At 44.0% G+C, this 25,350-nt stretch overlaps 1 protein-coding gene across 1 annotated transcript in view; it reads left to right on the top strand.

Moving 5' to 3' along the window:
* Positions 1–25,350, top strand: part of LOC146833662 (polyisoprenoid diphosphate/phosphate phosphohydrolase PLPP6-like) — a 174,737-nt gene that overhangs the window by 90,079 nt on the left and 59,308 nt on the right. The gene's annotated exons all lie outside the window — the stretch shown is intronic.

Below are 25,350 nucleotides of genomic sequence, written 5' to 3' on the forward strand. Positions count from 1 at the left end.
CAGGTCAGGAGTAGTGGACACGGTCCTTGCCATGAAGGAAAAGTGACAGCGTTTATTTGTTCTCCGTTCTCTGCCCTTCCCAGAACGGCTGAGCCTTCCTGCAGCAGAACAAAAGGCCGAGGGCGGGTGGCCTCTGACTCCAGGCAGGTCAAGTGCAGGGCCATTAGGTAGCGCTTTCGCGTGCTAATGGCCCTGTGATAACAGAAGGGAGAGGGGAAATTCCCTTGTTCCCTCGTCCCCCCCACCCTTGTCCCCCGTGTCCCCCCCACTCCAAAATCTGGGGGGGATATATCCCCCGCGTCCCCCACACTTCCTACGCCCATGCACATAACTATCCCTGAATATTACATGTAAATATCATTGGAATTTGGACGAGTGCGCATGTGCATTTTCAATGACCCAGCCAAAGAGGGCATGAAAAAGCTGAAATTGGATCATGAATTCAAAACTGTTCCTAACAGGGGCCCCCAAAATATGCTTGGCCCAGGGCCCCCAAAATCCTTAAAATGTCCCTGGTCATGCACCAGATTCAGCCCGGAAAAAACACATACTGCGCAGGAAAGTGCTCACACACAAAGAACTGTTCTCTCTCGTTGGGTACACAGAGCTCACAGAGCTCACAGAAGCAGACCCATTTTTCACTTCTTCACTCCCACTTTTTAACACCGTAATTTTAACAAATGTGATACAGCCGGCTGCCACAAATCAAACCAAATTCCGCTTACCTGCACTCTCAGCAACGCAGAGCCCGCTGATGAAAAGTAAAACCAATAAATGATGTAAACATGTTTCCCTTCTCAGATCAGGCACTAGCAAATTATGAGGTAAAGAAGCAGATTTTGGCAACACAACACCGTTTGTACGATGTTGGAAATAAGGCAGAGCGCCTATTGGCATAGCTGGGGAGGAAGGAGAGGGAGGTAAGATGGGTGCAGGAAATAGTAAACAGTAGGAACGAGCCCCTTAGCAAGGCTCAAGACATTGCCAGAGAATTCGCCAAGTTCTATGCACAATTTTACAAAGTTAGTGTGCTGGCCGACAGAACCCAAATACGTGCCTACTTAGAGGAGATTAAAATCCCAACACTCAGTGAAGAGGATAGGAAACTACTGCAGGAAGATCTAACGCTGAGCGAGATCCAGGGTGAGATAGGCAGGCTGAAAACAGGGAAAACTTTAAATCCAAATGGTATGCCCGCGTGCACGCGCCACTGCGAGGCATATGTTTTCAATTATCGCGCCCGTGTCTGGGCACGATAATTGAAAACATATGGGTTTTGGTGCGCTTAACAGACACCAATAGGCCGTGGGCGGAGCAATGCGCCCGCCTTTGGCTTATTGCGTGCTCTGTTGAAACATAACACGCACTCAAAGCCCAATTACAGACCCCAAAACAGACAAGCATTGGCATAGCCAATAGGTCTTGCCTTTGGGACCTTATAAGTGTTTAGCCATGCAACAGTTAATGTTGTTGCACCAAAGATATTGTGCTGGATAACTAAACACTTATAAGGTCCCAAAGGCGAGACCTATTGGCTATGTCAATGCTTGTTTTCATAGCGCCAACTTAGCTCGAGGGCTTTAGAGCAATTTCCAATAGGACCGGAGTATGTATCTTTTCCCCCCTTGTAGGCACGGGGAGATTGAGTGGTTTGCCCTAAATCTCAGGATGTTGCCTGTTCCATGGCAGGCAGCTCTAGGCGCTAGACCACCACCCCCTTCAGATAGGATGGAAACGAAGAAGGAGAAAAGAGAAGAGATAGAGACCGCCGAGGGAGTGATGAAATCAATGACAGGCACTCAGTAAGTTAGGATAGCGAGAAAGAGCGAACGTGATAGAGACAGTCCGTCAACGCAATCTAACTTACATGCATTTCTACCTAAGCTATATAAGGCATGTGGGTCAAGGGAGATAAAAGGTACAGATTGGCATTATGTTTCATTAGTATGAAAATCAGCATTCAGGTCATCGCCTTCCCTTTCTAGGTGCCCGTATTGCTCTATTTCACGTTCAGGTACAAATGACAAGTGGACAGCGACACCTGTCAGTTGTAATTCACCCAAAACCATTCAAGAAGCCTTTAAAGTATGCATTTGCAAAGATTTGAAAGAGTTGGAATGTACTCTAATTGCACGCACTGTAGAGGATACAATGACAGAAGAGGCCGCTGTTTAAAACGGAATGAATCAATATGAGCATATGGACTGATAAATCATTAGTAATTTAATGTCAAGGCAGAGGAAATAACGAATAAATCTTGCAATTCAAGCATGTTTTGTACTTAAAGTTTGGGAAACAATACGTGCAGTGACGAGATGGGAGTCGGAACAAAGGACAGTGCAAAGACAGCACACAACACACATTGAGTCATTGTTTTCTTTTGTAAACATATTTTCAAAATTGAAGAAAAGATGGCATTCATTGAGTTTCCATCATCATTACATGATTGTCAGTACCATGCAAACTAGACAAACAAGCTGTGCTTTGGAACCCATAGAGTCATGCCTACTGGCACGCCTGACATAGGCTCGAGGGGTGCAAATGCACACAGAGGCACTGCTGCTGCACGGGTCCCCCATTGAGTCATTTGCATGTGAAAATACCCTGGTTCTAGATTTTGATTGACTGTTCTGTGCTTTACTTTTTGGAAAGTGAAGCAACATCAAGTTACCAAGTACCATGATGAGTCAAACTTGGCAAATTTAGGTCAAGATGTACTAAGCATTTTTATAGTCACAAACTCTCCGATTTGGCAGTAATAACAGTAGAAATTATTTTTCAGGTGTGCTAATCTCACTTTAGGCATCAGCAAAGTTTTTCTGACTCATAAAATGGGATTGCGAATGGATACAAACTCAGTATGTAAGGGGTGTGTTGCAGAGTTCTCTTCCAATACTGAATTAGCATGCTATATATGAAAGTTTGGAGACTGAAACTCATTAAAAGAGAAGAGACAGAGACCGCCGAGGGAGTGATGAAATCAATGACAGGAACTCAGTAAGTTAGGATAGCGAGAAAGAGCGAACGTGATAGAGACAGCCAGATAGATGTTCCAACAGACACAGCGCTAGGGAGTGAAAGACGCTAGGAGGAAACTAGGGCAGAGCGCGGGTAGAGACAGCGTTTGATGTATGGAGATGAAAAAAAATGAACTATGTCAAGAGAGCAGGGAAAGAAAGAGACAGCGAGCAATGTCAAGAGAAGTGACAACACCGAGATAGAGACAACGAGAGGTGTCAAGAAAGCGTTCAGAAGATAGACGAAGACAGACAAGTGTGACAAAGCGGCTGGCAGACTGTGGTGACAAATGAGAGACACAGGGAAGAGTAACAAAGAGAGAAGCATGCCCTAGGAATAAACAGAGCCGACGAGCAACAGAGGGCACGAGGAGGGGAAAGGGCGAAGGAGGCAAAGAGACAAGATGCAAACCAGATCTTTAAGCCAGTGAGACGACATCAAACAGACGTCAGTATTGATGTGAATTGCTTTAGTATTTCCATAGCGCACCGTTACTCAGGAGCCGGTTGTCTTGGCGCTATCTTGACTAGACTGTAAGTGTAATAGGGATTTAGTTGAAAAGAAGCAGAGAAAAGAAACGGTTTAAGCGGTTTCCTGAAAAATAATATTTGTGTATGTGTATAGCGCTTCACAGCCGTTTCTAAGCACTGTGGTTAGTATTGCCTAGTTTTGGCTGCATTCAGTTTGCTGACCTCCGAGGGCTGTGTAACCTGGCATCTACAGCTCTGACATAAAAAGGCTGACGTAAATCAGGACGTAGGCATAAAGTAACAAATGCTGCCGTGGAGTGGGGACTCGCTTATATTAATTCAGCCAGAGTGACTTGGGGCGAACAACATTCGTTAGTAAGTGGGACAAGAAGGGCTGGGCGAGAAGGGAGGGGGGAATGCCAGCAACAGAGGAGCCCGCGAAAGTGAAAGTGATCGTGATTACTACGATCGCTACGGAGGAAAGACACATGGCGCTGCGCGCGTGCACGTTCACGTGCACTGTAGCTTTAGGCCACGGCAGCACTTTGTAAAGCCCACATATAAAATGTCTCTTCGAGCCTTTGGCTCGCGAGACCTAAAAACACACGCACGAGCGTGTGCGATTCCAAGGTCCATTTCTGAACCCCGGACAAAAGGACTCTCGCCTGCGGGAGCACTATTGCGCAGTGCAACGCAGGTCGCGAGACCTAAAAAACAGGGAGTAGCTCAAATGTGCAGACAGTCAGAAGTTTCGGTAGAGCCAGTGTCAGTGCAGAGTGATCTTTGGTGCACTACCACGCGCCATCACTAGAGGTTCCCAGATAGGAACATACAGCGATGTGTCAACTATGTGGCACTACCACACGCCATCACTAGAGGTTACAGGATAGGACTATAAAGTACTGTAAATGATAGCGCATAAGCAGGGCATGAAGTGTTCCATATGAAAATCCATTATGAAAGTAGCAATGTCCCATTCTGAATTGTCAAAAATCTGTGACGCCTGGTCACTTTGCTGGAGCTGCACTTGGGAATACTGCGCTATACTAAGAAATTAATACATTGAATAGATGTGTATTCTCTTCAAAATTCGGTGTGCCTTGAAAACCATGCAGTGCAGCCTGCAGCGTTCTTTGGCAGCCGGGGAACTTTGTGCTCGACATTTGATTACAGAAGAAATTTTCAAGTGTTTAGAAGATTTTGGAGCTGAGAAAAGTATATGATAGTTACCTTTTTCAATGAAGCAAAACATTGGCTTTATACTGGGGACAAATAAAATAAAACTGAAAAATGTAAAATGCTCCATGCTTTGTCCATGTTCGATTTGCTCGATTAGGATTTAGAACTTAACAGTTCCGTTTGGCGGAGAGATGGAATCCTTGCCAAAACTCCTATATCCATTTGACCACCGCGCACTTATAGTATAGTATTCGTGTATCTTACAACTAATTGTAGTCAAGCTACACACCGATGACCTGGAATAACTGAATCCCTGTTTGCGTCTGTTTACAGCAACATGACCAAACATCATTATTCAGAAACGAAGGCGTGCCACCTACTGCAGTTCAAAGTTTGACAGAATGGATTTTGTTTAGCTTCACTGGTGGACGGCATGGGAACATCAACAGTGGGTAGAACATATTAAGGATAAGCAGAGAGGTGCATTACCGATTCATAAAATGTTGACAGTTTTGCAAACACATCACAGGAGGAACCATGCCCCAGACTGGGTAAAGAATGTTTTTTGGACTAGACGTGATGCGCCACTGCCTTCATCACCTAAGGCGTATTAAAGTGCAAACCAATAGCAAGAGGAAGGAGCCAAAAGCACATTTCCAAATGCAGGTCAAGATGATAATGCCTACTATACACACAGACGGGTCAGTGAGACTCACAGTAGCCAGTCTTAAATAAGTTTAGATGTTTCAGTCGCCTACAAATCTACGTTTAGAAAGTGATAACAATACCTATTAGCAATAAATGATCCCTCACTCTACAAAGGACACCCTACTCCCTTAAAATAATGCCTACTGTGTGTTTATGCACAATATCCCTCCGGGGAATATGGTTGAAGCAGCCAGGCCAACATGCCACATCACATATGTGCATTTAATGATGAGGTCTGTACATAAAATACATACGAGGAGCAGATTATGAAGGTAGTAACATTAAAACAAAACCATTGCCAGACTCTACGAAACAGCTTAAAATACATTTGTTAAAGCTACATTCACACCTCGAACACTGGCCGTGATCCAAACTGGGCCTTCGGCTAACATTACTGCACTGTAGTCCGCATCCCCGCTGATCAGATAACCCTTGAAGCTTAAATAATGGCATCACTAGGCAGGCACTGACAGGCTGCTTTCAACAGTTTTATAATCTGTAGGTGGAGAGCCTACAGAAGGCATTTAATGAGGCAGAGTATCAGGACTCACTAGGAGTATCCGCACATTACGCAGGACATCTCCGCACCACACTTTTAATAGCGCCAGCCTCCCTTGACTTATTAAAGTATTTATGTCTAACGAGGCCAGGTCTTTTTAATTCACCCACCTATTTACACTCCAGACCCTCCCCCTTGCATTACACATAGCACTACAGAATCAGTGCTCCCGCGTAGTTGCAGGTCGTAGCACGCCCCGCCCCGCAGCTGGGCGGGAAGACCCCTATGATGAAGCATGACGCCAAGGGCCATTTTGGTGTGTGAGGGGTATTTAAACAAACACAGTGTGCGTCCAACCACCGTAGGATACACACCTCCCACTATCCATGCTATCTGACCCCAGTCTTTATCTTACCCCACCCCCCCCCCCTCCCCCCAGGTGGATTCCTTTGTTTTGTAACTGATTCTATGTGGAGGACATATCCACCTCCGATGCCCCTGTAGGGTGTCACCTCTACACTCCCCAATCTTGTTATCTATAGAGTATCAGTGATGCCATGACAAGAGTCTGTTTTGTATGCACACATGCAACTGCGGGGCCCCATTTTGCAGTGCTAAGAACCAAAAATGCCTGAAACGCTTGTAGTGCCAGTCACCTGGAGATGTGTGTATGTGCAGTCACACACGTAAAAATCCAAGAAACCATGTTCTATTTCCCAAATGCCTGGTGCCAGGGTGGTTGGTGGTGCTGCAGGTGACAAGAACTAGCTGACTCCGTAAATCATACTTTGCATGACGTGAAAACATGTAGCACCTGCGGGGTCTTGCGGTGTGTGGTTCCCCGGTGGACTCCTGCATAAACTGCATGTTCCAGTGGGATCAGCGCATGTTCCCTTATATGTAAGCGCTCGTGGGCACTTGTAGTCTGAGATGGAAAATCCACGTTCAACTGAAAACAGCTCCCGTAACAGCACCCTCAATATTCCTGCTCCCCGTTCACATGCATATATTGTCAGTCGGAGTTATGGCCATGTTATAGTCAGTCAAAATATATATTTCCCAAAGAAGGGGGTGGAGCTTACCGCAGCACAACATGGCCGCGTGATCGAATAGCTCCGCGAGCCATCCATTCAATTCATCACGGATCCTCACACCTGAGGCCGTTGCACAATATCCTGTGGGCGGAGAGTGTAGGGCAAGACCTTAGCTCCCGTTCAGTACAAAGAAAGAGCCCTGAACCTGGACTTTCGTGGGAGAAATCGGATGCAGGGTGCATTACCCTGCGACGCACTGCGCTCGATTTGCTGCCGGTGCGTCTGTCGCTGGCTACACGGTACTGGTGTGGAGGACGGCGCAGCCTCAGGAGGTCTCGCTGGGGGTGTGACGTCGCACCTGCATTGTGTGCCCCGCGGGACGCTGTGGACGAGGTGCAGTCTTATTGCTGGCCCTTGTTGATTTCGGCAGACCTTGCTGGCCACAGCCCCTCCCGATGCCGCTGAGCTGCCATTGAGGGGCACAGCTGGACGGGCCGTAGGGGGGTGGTGTCCCTATACACCCCTCTGCTTCACCCTGGTGACGGACTCCGGGACCAGGTGGATGGTGCGGAGTATCATCCCCCTGGTGTTAGTCCCACCGGTGTAGCCCTCTAAAGGATTAATTGGTTTGCTGCTGGGCCTAAGCCTCCGGAGATCCCCTGGTGGCGCGGCTGTTTTGGGGCTGCTTCGACAGCTTCATATAGCTGCTGGATCTGCAAGCTCTTTCAGTGAAGGGGGGTGGCTGCTGGCAGCCCCGTAAGGACGACGTCCCTACTCCAGTGTGACCCTAGGAATACCTATAATCCAGCCCCTGAGCGATAATCAACGGCTGGCTGAGGATCCGGACACTGGCCCACAGCTGCACCACAAAACACTGCTACTTTGAGTCTACGGCTCCTAGGAGGTTATCATCAGGTTTCATTCACCTTTGGTACACCAGGCCCTGTCTCCCCTGGGGCATTCCCCAGCTAACAACCTCTATAAGCACTGGTAGAGTCCTTGTGGATCTGAACCTGATTGGCGGTAGTGAACGGGAGATGACTTCCCCTCCGCTGCCAGTGTTCAAGGCTAGCGCAGCAACTGGAGGATTACAGCATAAAGCTCAGGAGTAATATAGATCCCATACCGGAGAGCTGGAGCGCAGCACAAGGAGAGTGCACCCCAGCCGGCACCACCATGGAAGTGGACAAAACCCAAACAAAGGAAATCAAGGACCAGGGAGGCGTAGGGGGCCCGCTCCTCGGAGGACCGGGTAGATGCCCCTGAAGAGGAACCTGGTGATGTCAAACAGATGTATGCTGCAGTGCAGAAGAGCTAATTAACAATCGATGGCAAGATAGACTCACTGGTATTCGGGATGGACAGAATGTCGAAGCGCCTTGACAAACAAACACAGCGTATCACCATGACTGAGCGAAACGTGTCGGAAGTGGAGGAGGCGCAGTCGGAGTCCGACACAGTCCAAAAACAAATGGCTAGAGCATTGTTTGCGCTCCTAGATAAAGCAGAAGATTTAGAGGCCAGGTCCATTAGGAGCAATATCTGGATTACAGGCTTGCCAGAATCCACCGCGATGGGCAATATTGAACAGTTCACAGAGAAACTTATTGTCACACTGCTGGGGCGTTAAACTTTCTCGGAAATGTTTGTGGTGGAGCGTGCCCACCGCTCGCTGGGCCCTAGGCCACCGCCGGGAGCCCTTCCGCATCTGAAGATAGCAAAACTGCTAAACTACAGGGACAGATATGCAGCCCTAAATCAAGCTAGAGAAAAGGGTGCTCTGTCATACGAGGGCTATGCGATATCCCTGGTCTCGGACTTTACCATGAAGGTCCAGGTAGCTAGACGACAATTTGCCCCACTGAAGCGCCGCCTTCGAGAGCAGAACCTGGACTATGCTATGCTCTACCCTGCCAGGCTGAAAGTCATAATGAACAGTAAAGCTAAGATTTTCACGGATCCCAAATCCCTACAAAAAACTCTTAAAGACTGCTAAGACAGAAGAGTGGAATTTGTAAGCGAATAGACCTGATGAGGCATCTGGCGGGGAGCCCGGTGGCGGCTTGGATGATCAAGACTGAGTGACCCCTAGTTCTGCGCCAGCTGCCTATCTCTTCGGCCCTGATTCATCAGTGTGTCCTCCTCCCATAGGGGGACCTAAAGATCGTGCTCCACTGTGCAATGAATCTCTGAGTGCTCTGCAAAGGTCAAGATGATGGTGTGGAGAAATCAGGACTTTCGCAAGTATTGTTAAGTGATAATGTGGCAGCGGGGGAGGGCCACTGTTTTGGTGCGTTTGCACACGTCGCTCAATTGGGTGACACATGGTTTGCATATATAGACATGTGGATGCTTCTCCCATCCGCAATGTTAAAATACTGTTAGCACTGTTGGTTTTAGGTGTGCCTTATTAGTTTCGATGGAATAGCAAACTGGCTGTGGGTTTCGGGGCAGTTCACGGTGCTTTGGTAACATCCGCTCCCGAGTGTTACGCACGTTATGGCTAATGACCTTTTTTACATAAGGGGGACGGGTGGGGGTACTTCGACTATACTGAGTTGGGGTTTCCCTGGCGTGGGTGGCGGGCGGCAATCTTGACCTGGGTCTGTTTTGTTTTGGTCACAGTGTGGGTACGGTACTTGATAACATTGTCAAACGAGGTCCGTTGTAAAGGGCTGCTCTGGGATGACTACATAGGTGGGCATCAGAGGGACCCAGTTGGGACACTATCCCCCTTTCATAGATGTCGGGTGATAGGTTAAGATTGTTGACCTGGGTCGTTAGGGGATTGAATGATTACCAGAAAAATAGGAAAGTAGTTGTGTACCTCAACAGGCATAACAAAGATATTGCCCTATTACAAGAGACTCACCTTCCCTTAGACAGCCCAGTATTAAGTCATAGAAAGTTGCACGGCACGTTCCACGCGGCGGGTTTTTTAACATCTGCGCGTGGAGTGCTTACCTGGGCAAACCCAAGAGCTGGTCTCCCCCTGGAAGGACTCTATACCGATCCAGAGGGCAGATTTGTGAGGGGGAAGGCAGGGAGTTCGTTCTTATAAACGTCTATGGGCCTAACTTTGATCACCCACAATTCTATCGTACTCTTCTTGATGTAGCACGACATCACCTTCGCTCCTGCAGATATGGGGAGGTGATTTTAGCTGTGGACTAAACCCTGCTGTTGATAGATCTGGGGGCCCTGTTCGGCGTCAGTCATCAGCAGCTAAGGCGATTGAGGATGCGATTGCTGAGCTGGGCATGTTAGACGTCTGGCGTTCACAGTTCGGGGATAAGGGGGGGTTACACACACTCCTCTGCCTCACATGATCTCTGCACCCGAATCGACTACTGGTTTCTCGCTGGCTCGCTGAGACACGCAATACGTGGCTGCGAGGTGCTCACTCGCTCGTATTCACCACTCACCACTTCTATTAGACCTTGAGTGTCCACAGAAACGGCCTGCCTCATTTACGTGGAGGTGCTGCAGATCAGAGCATATAAATTCTCCCTACTTCCACAGATAGAGTAATTTCACAGATACACGCCCATACACTCTTCATTCACTAGGGCCCATCACACCAACATACGCTCTATTACTCTATCCGCACTGAACCTGAGAGGAAACTCCTTGAACACTCTGCATCTACACTAAGGCCGATGCGACCAAATTGATATTGCTTTGAGTTATGATTTAAACAATAATTGTCACAATAAGGAATTCAATAATTGACAAAGAAATAACCACCTGACACTGTAATTCAAACATAAGTAATTTTATCTAAAATTAGTTCAAGTGAAAGTCAATCAATAGCAAAATCGTTATTCTCATATTTACCTATTCTAGCTAAATGTCATAAATGGGTCAGGACAGGTCTCTCAGTAAAGTCTCTCGAGTCGCCGTCCTCACAGCATCGATCCTCACCAGCATGGGTTCAGAAAGAAGTGGCCTCAAAAATCCCAAATGCAAAGACACAGACCCTCTCTAGTCTAGTATATTTATAATGAAACTTGCAAAATGATAGCAACAAATAAGTTCTGAATATCCGTTGAACCGCTAAGCAGAGCGAGCAGAAAGGATGTAGCATCGCTACATTTGAAAAACCTCCGCTCAGGAAAAATCACAAAAATAAAAAGACGGAAGAAGGAAACTCAATCTTGAAAATGTTGCATTAATAGAAGCTCTTCCTCAGAATCATAGCAAAGCCATCACAATTGTGAATAGTTCATTGTGGCTTCATTCTCAACCAAGGACAACTCAGCGGATTGGCAGCACGCCTGGAATCGCTGTCATCATGGAAGTTTTTCGAATTGTGCAGAGGCTGCGATCAGGTGACTTTCAACCATATTCAACAAGGCCTTCCGTCACATCTCATTCACTCGAACGCAGGCTGTAAATGGCAGCCATTTTCATTTAGGCCAAAACGGACCATCTTAATTGAAAGAAACACAAACAACGTTACTACATCATCGCAATTATTAAACAGTGTTAATCCCCACTAATACCCTTATGTGTATGTAATTATCTAGCCATCTGCGACATATTTAAGCATTAGTACACGTTATTAAAAAACATGAATATAAATAAATAGCACTCTCGTCATTTATTTAAACGCACATATTATTGAGCAACATATATGCATTCCCACGTGTAGTTTCTCTTGTTAGTATGTTGATTAGTCAGAATCTGTCACGAAAAACGATAATTAGTGATTACAAATTAATAATTTTAGTTATGTCACATAGACAAAACTGGAGCTTAAAACCCAATTAATTTTCAACAGAAAACCCTGCTCCAGCAATCCCCCCTTTGGTGATATTATCACCAAATCAAACGCCAAAAAAAAAAATTTTGTCCCAATTTAGGAGAAATTGAAATGTCTCTTTCTTTCTTCCCAACTTTACACACTAGACTCCCTTTCATCATCCCTTTTTGTCTCCAAGTAAACACTCTCTCTTAATTCTTCTAATTCTATTTCTTGTGGGTCTCTTTTTGACCTCTTTTGTTTCTTTTCAATATTAGCTCTAATTCTTTTCTTTTTCCCTCCCCTGTTTTTACAACACAAACACACCAATCTTAGTATCAATAAAGCAACAATCACACATGTCAAAGGAAACAACACCTTACCTATAATAGTACTACCTATTTTAGCAATAAAACTCTTAACAGCTATCATCTTATTAGCTAATTTAGTCCAGATACTTTCAGCTTCCAGTGGTACTAATTCCTCATGCAAATCAGTAATATTTTTGATATAGACCTTCAGGTCTTTACTTTCGTCAGGAATGTAAGTGCAACAATGTTGAACTTTCAGCATTCCACAAACTCCACCCTCTTTGGCCAATAGAATATCAAGGGCAAGTCGATTTTGCATAGACATGGCACGTACGGCAACCATTTCCGTATTTACCAAAAGAAACCCTCCAGCGGTACTTGTCGATAAGCGATCTACCACTGTTGACAGTTTCCGAATTCCATATGCATTTAACGAAATTCCCACTGCTGGAATTAAAGCTCCAAAAATATCACCTACTATTTCTGACCAAGTCTCTCTCTTAAAACGCGTTAGTAAGTTAATATGTTCTACATCTTCTATCTTATCTATATGAAAAATCTTTGGGAAGACCAGACCAACATAACATGTGCCATACCAATGGTCAGGCAACCTGTAATAAGCCCTGTTCCCACAAATAAAATACACTCCCGGGAAAACTGGATCTTCTCCTCCTCTGAATCCCCATCCCGTTGCAATAAAGTATGTATCATGGAACTCACTAGTCCCAACAAAATATTTATCATATTGGGATTTCCTCCTGGTAATGCATAGTTTACCCTTCTGTGGTGCATCTAAAGCCAAAGTTGGACTGGCCCCATTCTTCAATTCTCTTCCCATTTCAATGTCCCAAATTGTCTCACTCATTTTATATTTCCCTGCCTTCTCATGCATGCTCATTCTCCTTTCCTCTACCATGTCCAGGAAAACTTTCTCTTCTTCTTTCAAACTGCAAGTTAAATTGTTCTTAAAAATGTAATCTAATGTTAATTCTTCTTTCTTAATAAAAATTTCACCAAAAATGTTAGCTTCTTTAGCTGGATTCAGCTTTTTGTTCATAGGCAATTGCCCAAAAATATTATCTTTGTTAGACATCTCATAATCTATTTTCCCTAACAAATAAAAAACACTACTTAACACACTACAAGAAATTCCATACGTAGCTGGTAAATGGTGATAAGTAACACCTTCTGAAACAGATGCAGGTAATTGCATACATACATAGCAATCTCTAACTTCCATTGTCTTTACGTATTCATACAACAACTTTGAAAAAACATTGCTAGAAAAATCATTAATTGACCTATCTTTATGTATGTAAATGTTACTAATTCTAGTTGGAACTATTTTCTGTGAACTTTTCCCTACATTAGTCATATTCTCAGTATGTATTCCAAAAGTGTCTATTGTAACCCTAAAGGTAACTAATAAAGCAAGTACACACCATAATATTACTAATAAACTAGTACAGCAGCAGCACATTCTACACCATCTTTTCAAAAAGGCACATCTACTTCGATTATTCTCCGTGTTAGCCATTTTACTACTTTGACAGTGTCTTTTGACTTAGCCTCTTCTACTCCACTACTGGATTTAGAACTCTAAATTATCTCAAAACAGCTAATTTTCCAAATTTTCTTCTTTCACTTTCTCCAAGTGACTCCTTCAGTTCACTCAATTTGGATTTTCATCATTTTTCACTTCTTCTTCAGCAACATCGAATTGTATCAAATCTTCAACAACATCCTGTGCATCCGACTCTTCTCCAATGTCAGTCAGGATAACTTTCAAGATTCCAACAGACTTTTCCTCTCCCTCAACCACTTTTCTCAAGATCCCCTCCGGATTGTCTTGACTCTCTGCTTCTTCTTCTTCTCCTTCAGACAGTGCCACATAAGACCATTCCGGTGATCTGTACTTTTGGTTGGGTTGTCTAATTCTCTTTATTCTTCCTTGGTTCTTCGATTCTCCTTGTTTTCCACCTTTTGTTTTGTTTTGACTCGACACTTCGTTCACCTGTTCAGCTTTTGACGAATCCACTCGTGTCAGTCTGTACCTCAGCCTTTTTATCTTGTTAGGCCAAATATCTCCTCGTACAACCTTTTTCGGTCTCACTTCTTTATTGTTTCTTTCTCCAATCCAAGTCCTTTTCCTCAGAACTCGACCCTCATGTTTCTCATTCTCACTTTCATCCGATTCTGTTTCATCTGCCTTTTGTCCCTCAGCAATTCTTTTTTGCTCCACAGACTTCTTTTCCACCACTCGAGATTTCCCTATTCCTGTCCCTCCTCGGGTCTCCAACACGCAATCTTCTTGCTGTCTACTTGTCCCTTCACCTAGCTCATTAGAAATGTTCCCTACACCTCCTCGGGGGTCTTCCGCAATCTGTCCCTCTCTATCTTCTTCTGACCCTGCTTCTTCAGGTGTAATCTCAAGTGGAATTTCAACCTCCTCATCTGATTCAGGAGTATTCCCTGTGGAATTGCTCTTTTCTCTCCTTTCTTCTCCACTGCTCGTTGGAACTTCAGGCACTCTTACAGAATCTGATCTCTCCTCTGAAACTCTCAATGCTTGCCTTGAAGCCTCTTTTGGAAGGAAAGAATCACCTGACTCTCTTTCTCCTTCAGCTCTTTCAGGATTCTTTTCCCTTCTCACTGGCTCAGTTTCTTCATCATCACTCGAGTCTGACTCTTCAAAATACTCTTTACCAGTCCCTTCTCTTGGATTTGGAACTCTCAGAGTATGACTTGCATGCACCCAGTTCTTCACACCGGCACACTTTACAGCAGTTGTCATAGTCAGAATGACTTGTCTTGGTCTTCCCCACCTTGGAACCAAGCAATTTCTTCTCCTGTGCACCTTTATCCTCACCCAATCCCCTGGACTCAGATCATGGGCTTGCTTCCTTTCAAGTGTAGTAGCGTCTTCTCCAACCTGGTGAAACACAGAATGAACTGCGTCAGCCAGGCCTTTTACAGTAATCCAAAATCATGTCATCAGTTATTGTCATCAACTTATTGACAGGCACAAATGCATGTCTCATCGCACGTCCCATTAGGATTTCATGCGGACTCAAACCAGTAGTTCTATCTGGAGTAGACCTAATAGTCATCAACACTAGAGGCAAGACCTCAGGCCATTTCATTCCAGTAGCTAAACACATCTTACCAATTCTGTTCTTGATTGTGCCATTTATCTGTTCAACAACTCCAGAAGCCTCTGGTCTGTATGCACAATGTAACTTCTGCTGTATGCTTAATGCTTCACAAATTAAATTCATGAGCTCATTATAGAAGTGTCCACCTCTATCAGACTCAATCGTTACTGGAAACCCATACCTAGGAATCAGTTCTCTTAACAGTAACTTTGCCACTGTTATTCCATCATTTCTCCTAGTTGGATAAGCCTCCACCTATCTCGAGAACAAACAGACTACCACTAGAACATACCTCAATCTGTTCACTTGGGGCATTTCAATGAAATCTATTTGCATTCTGGTAAAAGGACCTCCTTCTCTGCCTATTGTTCCTAGGCTCACCACTGTCTTCTTCCCAGTGTTGAATTGCTGACAAATCAAACATCTTTGACAGATACTTTCTGCAATCAGCCTGAACTTTGCATTATACCAGGTCTGTTTAAAAGACCTAATCATGGCATCCCTCCCCAGGTGTCCCTGGCCATGATACATTCTTGCCATTGTCGACAACATGCTATTTGGCATGACTGGTCTTCCATCTTTACAGACCCAAACATGATCTGATTCTCTCGGAGCACAACCTGCCTTAATCCAATCTTTCTTCTCTTCCTTTCCTGCCTCATCCTGCAACAGTTTCACTTCATCCCACGTTTCTAGGACATTAGTAAACATCACAGAACAAAAAGACATTTCCTTTTCTCGTTCCCGATTAATCGATTGGTTATTCTTAGCACAATACTGTGCTATGTCATTGGCAAATCTATTACCAAGGGTAACAAAATCATCTCCTTGTCCATGAGCAGCACATTTTACAACTGCTAGTTCTTTAGGCAGCTGTATTGCCTCAAGCAACTTCCCAATCACTTCAGCATTCTTTATTGGAGTTCCACTCGACGTCAAAAAACCTCTCTGTAGCCACAATTGGCCAAAATCATGCACAACTCCAAAACCATACTGACTATCAGTCATCACAGTCACTCTCAGATTCTTTCCAATTTTGCAAGCTTTCGTCAATGCCACCAATTCAGCAACTTGAGCAGATTTTACTCCTTTCAAAGAAGATGCTTCCATCACTTCTGAAACTTTACATACTGCATATGCTGCACTCAGCACACCATCGTCAGTCCTCAGACAAGATCCATCCACAAACAATACATGATCACTCACATGTAGAGGAAGATCTCTAATATCTGGTCTTGGTTTCGTACAGTAGTCAAGTACATCCAAACAATCATGATCAATTTCATCCTTCACAACCACATTTTCAGCATCAGGCAACAATGTCGCTGGATTCACATTCACACATCTTTCAAGAGTCACATTTGATGCTCCCAGAATGATTTTCTCATATTTAGTCAGCCGACTATGTGACATATATTGAGTTCTGCTTCTTGTCAAAAGAATCGCCACATTATGAGGTACGAATACCCTTACAGGATATCCCATGATAATACCCTCACTCTGTTCCAAACTTCTGCACGTAGCAGCTACTGATTTCAAGCAACCTGGTAAACCCACAGCTACAGGGTCAAGTGTCGATGAGAAGTACGCAATAGGCCTTCTCAGTTGTCCATGCTTTTGTATTAACACTGAAAGTGCACATCCATTTCTCTCACTGCAGTACAACTCAAACTCTTTCTCATAATCAGGCATTCCCAAAGCAGGGGCTTCACACATTCTGCTCTTTAACTCTTCAAATGCTGCCATTTGTTCTCCATCCAGCTCCAATGGGTCTCTCACCTCACTTTTGGTCAGCTTAATCAATGGCCTTGCTATCAGGGAAAAATTACTTATCCACTGACGACAATAACCCACCATCCCCAGAAACATCCTCACTTCTCTTTGGGTCTTTGGGGCTCTCATTCCTCTGATGATTCTAATTCTGTCATCAGTCACTTTTCTCAGACCTTTTTCAATATTGTGTCCAAGATAATGCACCTCTTTCTTGCAAAATTGTAATTTGGCTGGAGATACCTTTAACCCTCCATCTGCCAGATGATTCAGTAAAGCTATGGTATCTACTTCACAAGCTTCACGTGTCTTCGATGCCACAAGTAAGTCATCGATGTACTGCACTAGCACTGAGCTCTCAGGCATGATCAAACTCTCCAATGACCTTTTCAATAACTGATTGAATATCGAAGGACTCTCTGTATACCCCTGTGGGATACGACACCATGCTAAAATACGCTGTCCAAACCTAAATGCAAAAATAGGCTGACTGTCATGATGCAATGGAATTGAAAAGAAAGCATGACATAAATCAATCACTGTGTACCATTCAGCATCATGCGGAATCTGATACAAAATCACTGACGGATTTGGCACAATGGGACAACATGCCACCACAATTTTGTTAACCTTTCTCAAATCCTGTACAATCCTGAACTTCCCATTAGGCTTCTTTAGCCCCATTATCGGTGAATTACACGGACTACTCAGTAATTCTCTCAAAACTCCTTGCTGGATCATTTTCTCAATTATAGGCGTTATTCCCTCAATTATTTCTGGTGTCATTTTGTACTGAGGAATATTAGGATAAGTAATTCCCTCTTTCACTGAAATTTTCACTGGATCTACATTATTCATCAATCCCACATCTTCTCCAGTAAAATCCCAAACTGCTGTTTTCACTGTGTCTCTTAATTCTTTAGGCAAGTCATCTGGATTAAAGACGGCATATGTACTCACAATTTCACTTTCTCTATTATCTAGAGTCATTCTGTACAAGACATCCTCATCCGGTGTCTCAAAAGCTATTCCATCCGGAGTACAGAAAATTGTACAATTCATCTTGCACAATAAATCCCTACTTAACAAGTTCACTGGACTGGTGTCACAGACCACAAATCTGTGCATGTCTGAAAATTTCCCTATTTTTACCCTTACTGGTTCAGTAAGACGAGTCTTAATCTGTGTGTTGGCTACACCCACTACTTGGATTGCTTCGTCCGAGAGAGGAAGATTTCTCACATCTGCTGACCTGACAGTTGATCTCGTTGCACCTGTGTCTACTAAAAAAGTAACACTCTCTTCATTTATTTTCCCATCCACAAATGGTCCTGCCTGGTCTATTCCTAGAGTTGCACCAAGTATGCACTCTTCCTCCTCTCCTCGGCACCGTCAATAATCACCCTCAGACTCACTCCCTTCATTCTTTAACCAGTACTGCTGTACCAGGTTCGAACGTCTCTGTTTGTTTACCTGCTCATCATTGTACAATCCCGAATCCTGGCTGTTCTTTTGGGACCCTCTATTCTGCGGCAAGGGCGGTTTTGGCTCTTGACTCTGCTGCTTAACACCCTTCTGCTGTTGCTGCTGATGATTACACCCCTCGTTCTGCACCTGTTGATTCAAAGATTTATTCTCATTACTTACTAATGGTGGATTCGTACATTCGGATCTCCAATGTCCCAGTTGACCACAATTGTGGCAAGGGAACTTCTTCTTGGCCTCCTCCAAGCTTCCCTTTCCTTTTCCTGCATATCTGGGCCTAATTCCTGGATTATTTGCTTGCTCCACCAACTGTGCTTCTTGTCTCTCTGCAACTTTCACCTGTGCCCACATTGCCTTCTCTTTCAGCTTCCTTTGTTTTGCTTCAATTTCATCACTGAAATATTTAGCATGTCTCAGGATTTCATCAATTTTCTTACTCTGCCAATCAACTGTATGCTCACGAATTCTTTCACTAATCTCAGGTCTCAGGCCATATACAAATCTGTATACAAAATGACTCAAATCTTTATCACCCAGGTGTTCTTCTCCACTGAACTGTTTAAAAGCTAGTATCAGCCTTTCATAGAAAGCATAAACTGATTCTTTTGCTTCCTGATGTGTTCGATCTATTTTAACCCAGTCTGTCTCTTTTGGAGGTACCTTGTTTTTCAGAAACACAATAACCTGATCGTATTTTTTCATAACTTCTGGATCTGGAGCTCCTGTCTTTTGATCTCTTGGGTATTCCTTATCAGGCCAACCTGTGACTATTTTACACTCAGCCCACAAGTCTACCGGAACAATTATATCAAACAGACTATTCAGGTCAATCCACAGCACTTTTGACAATTTCACAAACCTGTCTACCTGCCTATACCACTCGACGGGCTTTTCTCTCAGTCGAGGGAAATCATTTGTAAATGACAAAATATCCTGTCTAGTCCATGGAACATGTACATATCCTCCTCCAGGTATTTCTCTAATAGGATAAGCATCCACTGTTTTCTCCTTTTCCCTCACTGGAAATGCAGAATAAGTCCTATCCACGGATTCTTGCCTTTCCTTGTACCACCTGTCCTTCCATCTTTCTACATCACCCCATTTCCGCAACAAGGAAATCATCTCTTTAATTTGCCCTGTTCTGCCTACATTATTCAAATTTTCTATGTCCTTTTCAGAAAAATCCACTCGATAAGGTTTCTGCAAAGCCTTCACTTTTTCCATGTCTACTCCCAATTCACTCGCTATTCCTCTTAACCTATCATGTGTACTTTTAGCCCTCCAGGTGATACTCTTACACATATATAACAATTCACCATCATGATGATCTCTCAGAATTTCCATAGAAACCGTTCCTGCAATAAGCTAGTCCAATTCTATGCGCAACCTGGCTACATCAATTGCTTGAGATTTTTTCTCCTTCTTTTGAAGAACTTTCAACCAATCATTCAAATCCTCAGCCGTTATTTCAGTAGACTTTTTCACTGTGCTCACTGGTTCTGCCATCCTCTGTGGTTCCAATATTGGCATTCCTACACAACTGGTATTCAATCCTGAATTAGACTGTACATTTAACTCATCATCGCCTATGGTATGCCTCAACTGATTTTCTCTCACCCTCATTCCTGACTCTCCCGAAGAACCAGCCAATCCGTTCCCTATATATGGAACCATTAAACCACTTTCACCCGTCCTCTGCTTATCAAAAACAGGCATAACCGGACCTATGGTTACAGGTACCGTAACTGCTTCTAGATTCTTTGTCAGCTCTCTGATCTTTTCAGTCAGCTCAGATGTTGTTCTGGCTAATTCTTTTGTTTTCTCATCACTAATTTGATCCTCTTTCTCTCGCTCTTTCTCTCTTTCCCTTTCCATGAAAGAGCTACCACCTTTCAAATCAGGAGACACAACTTCTGTCTCAATGATACGCAAAGTATCCCTTATTGGAGTAGCCACTGGTGTGCTCTCTTCTGATTCTGGTCTATATGGAGGTGGTCTCTTGTAAATCATGTCATCCAGAACCTCATCCTCATAATCATTAGCTCCAAACCTTTTCACTTCTGCATCAGGTACCCTCCCTGCTTCCTTCCTGTCCTCCTTTTCATCAACTGTCCTCATAGGGTATAATCCCTCTGTCATACTCGCATCTCGCCATCTCCTCATTCGGTCATGATGAGTTTCACGATCATATTTCCTCCCAAACATATACCTATACTGACTCCCACTTCTCTGTTTCGCTCGCTCATGCACCTCATCTTCCCATTCTACCAATGCCTCGAACTGTGTCGGCCTTGGTCTCGGCTCAAGACACAACATCTTTTCCTGTAAATTTCTCAACACAGCCAAATTAAATGAACCATGTTCCGGGAAAGCTAAAACACCATCTTCTTTAGTATACCTAACCCAATTGTCCAACCATATACAAGTATGATACCCATATTTCGCAACCATGAAGGATGCAGGTGTTTTCGTCGGAGGTAGCAATTCACCTTCTCTTGTTTTAATGTCCTTATCCTTGTCAAACCATTTCTTTATTTTACTGAACAATGATTTCTTCTTTTTCCCCTCTTGGTAATACATTTCAGCGTTTACCAAAACTCTCTAGTCCCTTCCGTACAGTTGCGAATCTTTTGTCCAATAACAGCGCGACTCACACCAACGCACCAATCCTGGAGCGTCTACGTCACTCTGTACTTCTTCCAATCCCTGCGCGGCTCACACTAACGCACCAATCCCAGCGCGAGCACTGTTCCGATTCACTATCCAATCAGAGCGCGGTCTTTCTGACGTCAGTAGTCGCTGCAGCCGCTTTGACTCCTGTCTCTTGTCACTCGACTACCCCTCCTTTACAAAGCCGTCTCCGTTGGCCTTGTCTCACAATTCTACAAAATCTATTAGTTACAACATATAAACATCTCCATTGTCTGCTTCGCTAACCACAGAATAGTAAAGAAATCTTTCTCACAAGAATCCCGCTTCTCTCTAGAACAGCGCTTACCTCTGCTCTACCACGGAATTATTACTCTCGTTGACACAGTAGCACATCCCTCTACTCTGCCCTTCTAACACACATCCAGTAACTGCTTCCTCCCGGACTGTTCCTAGGAGCTTTCACAATTAACTAAATGCTCATACATTCACGCACTTTCACACAAGAAAACATAGTACACTTACACAGAATCCTGCTTTTCCCCAGAACAGCGAACAATCTGTCCCGCTACAGAATTATAACACACGTTAACCAAGCAGCATTTACTTCTGCCCAGTCCTTCAAGCATATATCAAACAAACAATGGTTCTGTCGGGTATGCACTATTTCTTTAAACATTGAATCAATCAAAGGTTAATTTCATGAAAGACAAATTCTCATAAGCAACACACATAGAGACCAAAAGAGGGGGTATATGACAAGTTTTATAAATTACTTCATTTATAAATCCCCACATTCAATTTGTATGGCTGTCACTATAAAAAAAGTAAACTGTAATTTGTGACAAGGTGAAGAGTGGTGCTCAGTGCTATAGTGAGGTGCGTAATATATACAAAGTGACTTTCGTGATAACGACGTTTTAAAAGGCCAGAATACAACGGCTGTTTGAATAGGTCTGTAGACTGAATAAGTGAGTCTTTATACAGAGTCTTTCAGCTGGTCCAGGGGATATGTCGACGTTTCAACCCAGGTAGGCATTACTGTCTTAGTCAATGCGGGTCTTCATCAGGACAAGGAAATGGGGGACAGCCTGGAGAATAATAATGTTTGGTCAGGTGTGTTGGCGTGAGAGGCTGAATAAATCACAGTATGTAGAGTTTATAGGGTAAAGGACTCACCAACTGGGGCCCGTGGTGATTCAGAGGGCTGGTGTGTATGCAGTAGCAAAGGGGTACTGCTGGTGTTCTTCCAAAGTGAGTATCCTAATTGGGAAAATTCGCATAATAAGATCTCTACTTGTTTAAATCAGGTGATTTACTGAAACTTAATATCGAGGTTGCGGTCGACTTACCCACTGAAGGGAATCGACCACTGTCTTCCGAATTCTAGAGACCTCGATGTGGTGGAAGGTTACAGGCAATCGTCCTGTCTCTTGTGATCACTTTATGATTCTGCGAAGAAGGGGGGGAGGGGATTAGTCACCTATTGTGAGGATCGCATCTGAGCGATTGCGCCATTAGCTGTTATACTACAGCGCTTACCTCAATGATAAAGGTGCCAGGAAAAAATGAATTAATTCCGGTCCGTGGGTGCAGGCTAACGTCCTATCTGCTCGAGCTCCGACACCAAGTGTGCCGCTGGGCGTCTATTTCATGGTAGGGCAGAGCGCGTGTACGTAGCGTGTGTGATCGCCTCCAGGGCTCGTTGCTAAGCAACACGCTAAACGTATGACGTACCTCCGTCATATGAGTCAAAGGAAAAGCGTCCCGGTCTTGTTGCTAGGCAACCGGCTACGTGGTGCATGCGACTCAATATGCGTCTATGGTAGGGCAGAGCGCGTAGACTCGGTGCATTCAACTATGTAAGGGGCATTACAATAGAATCTCGTCATGAACAGTCAATGGACAGGTGAACTGGGCGCATTCAAGAGTAGCGGTTTAGAGCCAGCATGGTTGATTCGGACAAATCATACATTTAAACAACAGTATGCAATTAAACAAAAATGTACAAACTTTCTTGGATTAAAACAACCAGAGATCAATGCATAGAATCGCTGATACTGCGTTATAAAGTGAGTAAGCTATACATTGTGATTAATGCTACTGAGTTCATGTTTGTGGTCACGAACTCACGAAACATGAACTCAGTAGCATTAATCACAATGTATAGCTTACTCACTTTATAACGCAGTATCAGCGATTCTATGCATTGATCTCTGGTTGTTTTAATCCAAGAAAGTTTGTACATTTTTGTTTAATTGCATACTGTTGTTTAAATGTATGATTTGTCCGAATCAACCATGCTGGCTCTAAACCGCTACTCTTGAATGCGCCCAGTTCACCTGTCCATTGACTGTTCATGACGAGATTCTATTGTAATGCCCCTTACATAGTTGAATGCACCGAGTCTACGCGCTCTGCCCTACCATAGACGCATATTGAGTCGCATGCACCACGTAGCCGGTTGCCTAGCAACAAGACCGGGACGCTTTTCCTTTGACTCATATGACGGAGGTACGTCATACGTTTAGCGTGTTGCTTAGCAACGAGCCCTGGAGGCGATCACACACGCTACGTACACGCGCTCTGCCCTACCATGAAATAGACGCCCAGCGGCACACTTGGTGTCGGAGCTCGAGCAGATAGGACGTTAGCCTGCACCCACGGACCGAAATAATTCATTTTTTCCTGGCACCTTTATCATTGAGGTAAGCGCTGTAGTATAACAGCTAATGGCGCAATCGCTCAGATGCGATCCTCACAATAGGTGACTAATCCCCTCCCCCCCTTCTTCGCAGAATCATAAAGTGATCACAAGAGACAGGACGATTGCCTGTAACCTTCCACCACATCGAGGTCTCTAGAATTCGGAAGACAGTGGTCGATTCCCTTCAGTGGGTAAGTCGACCGCAACCTCAATATTAAGTTTCAGTAAATCACCTGATTTAAACAAGTAGAGATCTTATTATGCGAATTTTCCCAATTAGGATACTCACTTTGGAAGAACACCAGCAGTACCCCTTTGCTACTGCATACACACCAGCCCTCTGAATCACCACGGGCCCCAGTTGGTGAGTCCTTTACCCTATAAACTCTACATACTGTGATTTATTCAGCCTCTCACGCCAACACACCTGACCAAACATTATTATTCTCCAGGCTGTCCCCCATTTCCTTGTCCTGATGAAGACCCGCATTGACTAAGACAGTAATGCCTACCTGGGTTGAAACGTCGACATATCCCCTGGACCAGCTGAAAGACTCTGTATAAAGACTCACTTATTCAGTCTACAGACCTATTCAAACAGCCGTTGTATTCTGGCCTTTTAAAACGTCGTTATCACGAAAGTCACTTTGTATATATTACGCACCTCACTATAGCACTGAGCACCACTCTTCACCTTGTCACAAATTACAGTTTACTTTTTTTTATAGTGACAGCCATACAAATTGAATGTGGGGATTTATAAATGAAGTAATTTATAAAACTTGTCATATACCCCCTCTTTTGGTCTCTATGTGTGTTGCTTATGAGAATTTGTCTTTCATGAAATTAACCTTTGATTGATTCAATGTTTAAAGAAATAGTGCATACCCGACAGAACCATTGTTTGTTTGATATATGATCGCCCAGGTTCTGAGGGATACTGGGTTACCCCATTGTTACTACAATTTCAGTCCTTCAAGCAAGCTCAGAGTATACCTATTACTTCTCCAGCGGTAAGCTTTAACGGCAAACCTTACGGATCCCTGGGACTTAAGACCAGAGTTTCACAGATAACCTTTGCTACCATACACACTCTTATACACAGAAATATCTCTAGTAGTAACACACGACGATGTCACTAATTCCGAACCCAGACAATGTGACGCGCAACTTCAATTGTCACACGTTTTTCCTGCATACGTACAGGTAATTCCAACAATCCCGTCTTTCCCGAGAGCAGCACACACTTCCCTCTGCCCTACTACGGAACCATCACCAGCTCCCAAGTTCCAGAAGCACTACATAAAACTTAACATAACGACTTCAACATATAGTATTAGTACATATATCAACATTAATCAATAATCAATGAAACCAAAAGCCTATGTACAAGCAACCTATCAAATCAATACAATAATCAAAACCATTACTCTGCTACCAGGAAATTGCTGCAGATCAGAGCATATAAATTCTCCCTACTTCCACAGATAGAGTAATTTCACAGATACACGCACATACACTCTTCATTCACTAGGGCCCATCACACCAACATACGCTCTATTACTCTATCCGCACTGAACCTGAGAGGAAACTCCTTGAACACTCTGCATCTACACTAAGG

This window comes from Triturus cristatus, chromosome 4_2 (assembly GCF_964204655.1).
Source record: "Triturus cristatus chromosome 4_2, aTriCri1.1, whole genome shotgun sequence".
NCBI lineage: Eukaryota > Metazoa > Chordata > Amphibia > Caudata > Salamandridae > Triturus > Triturus cristatus.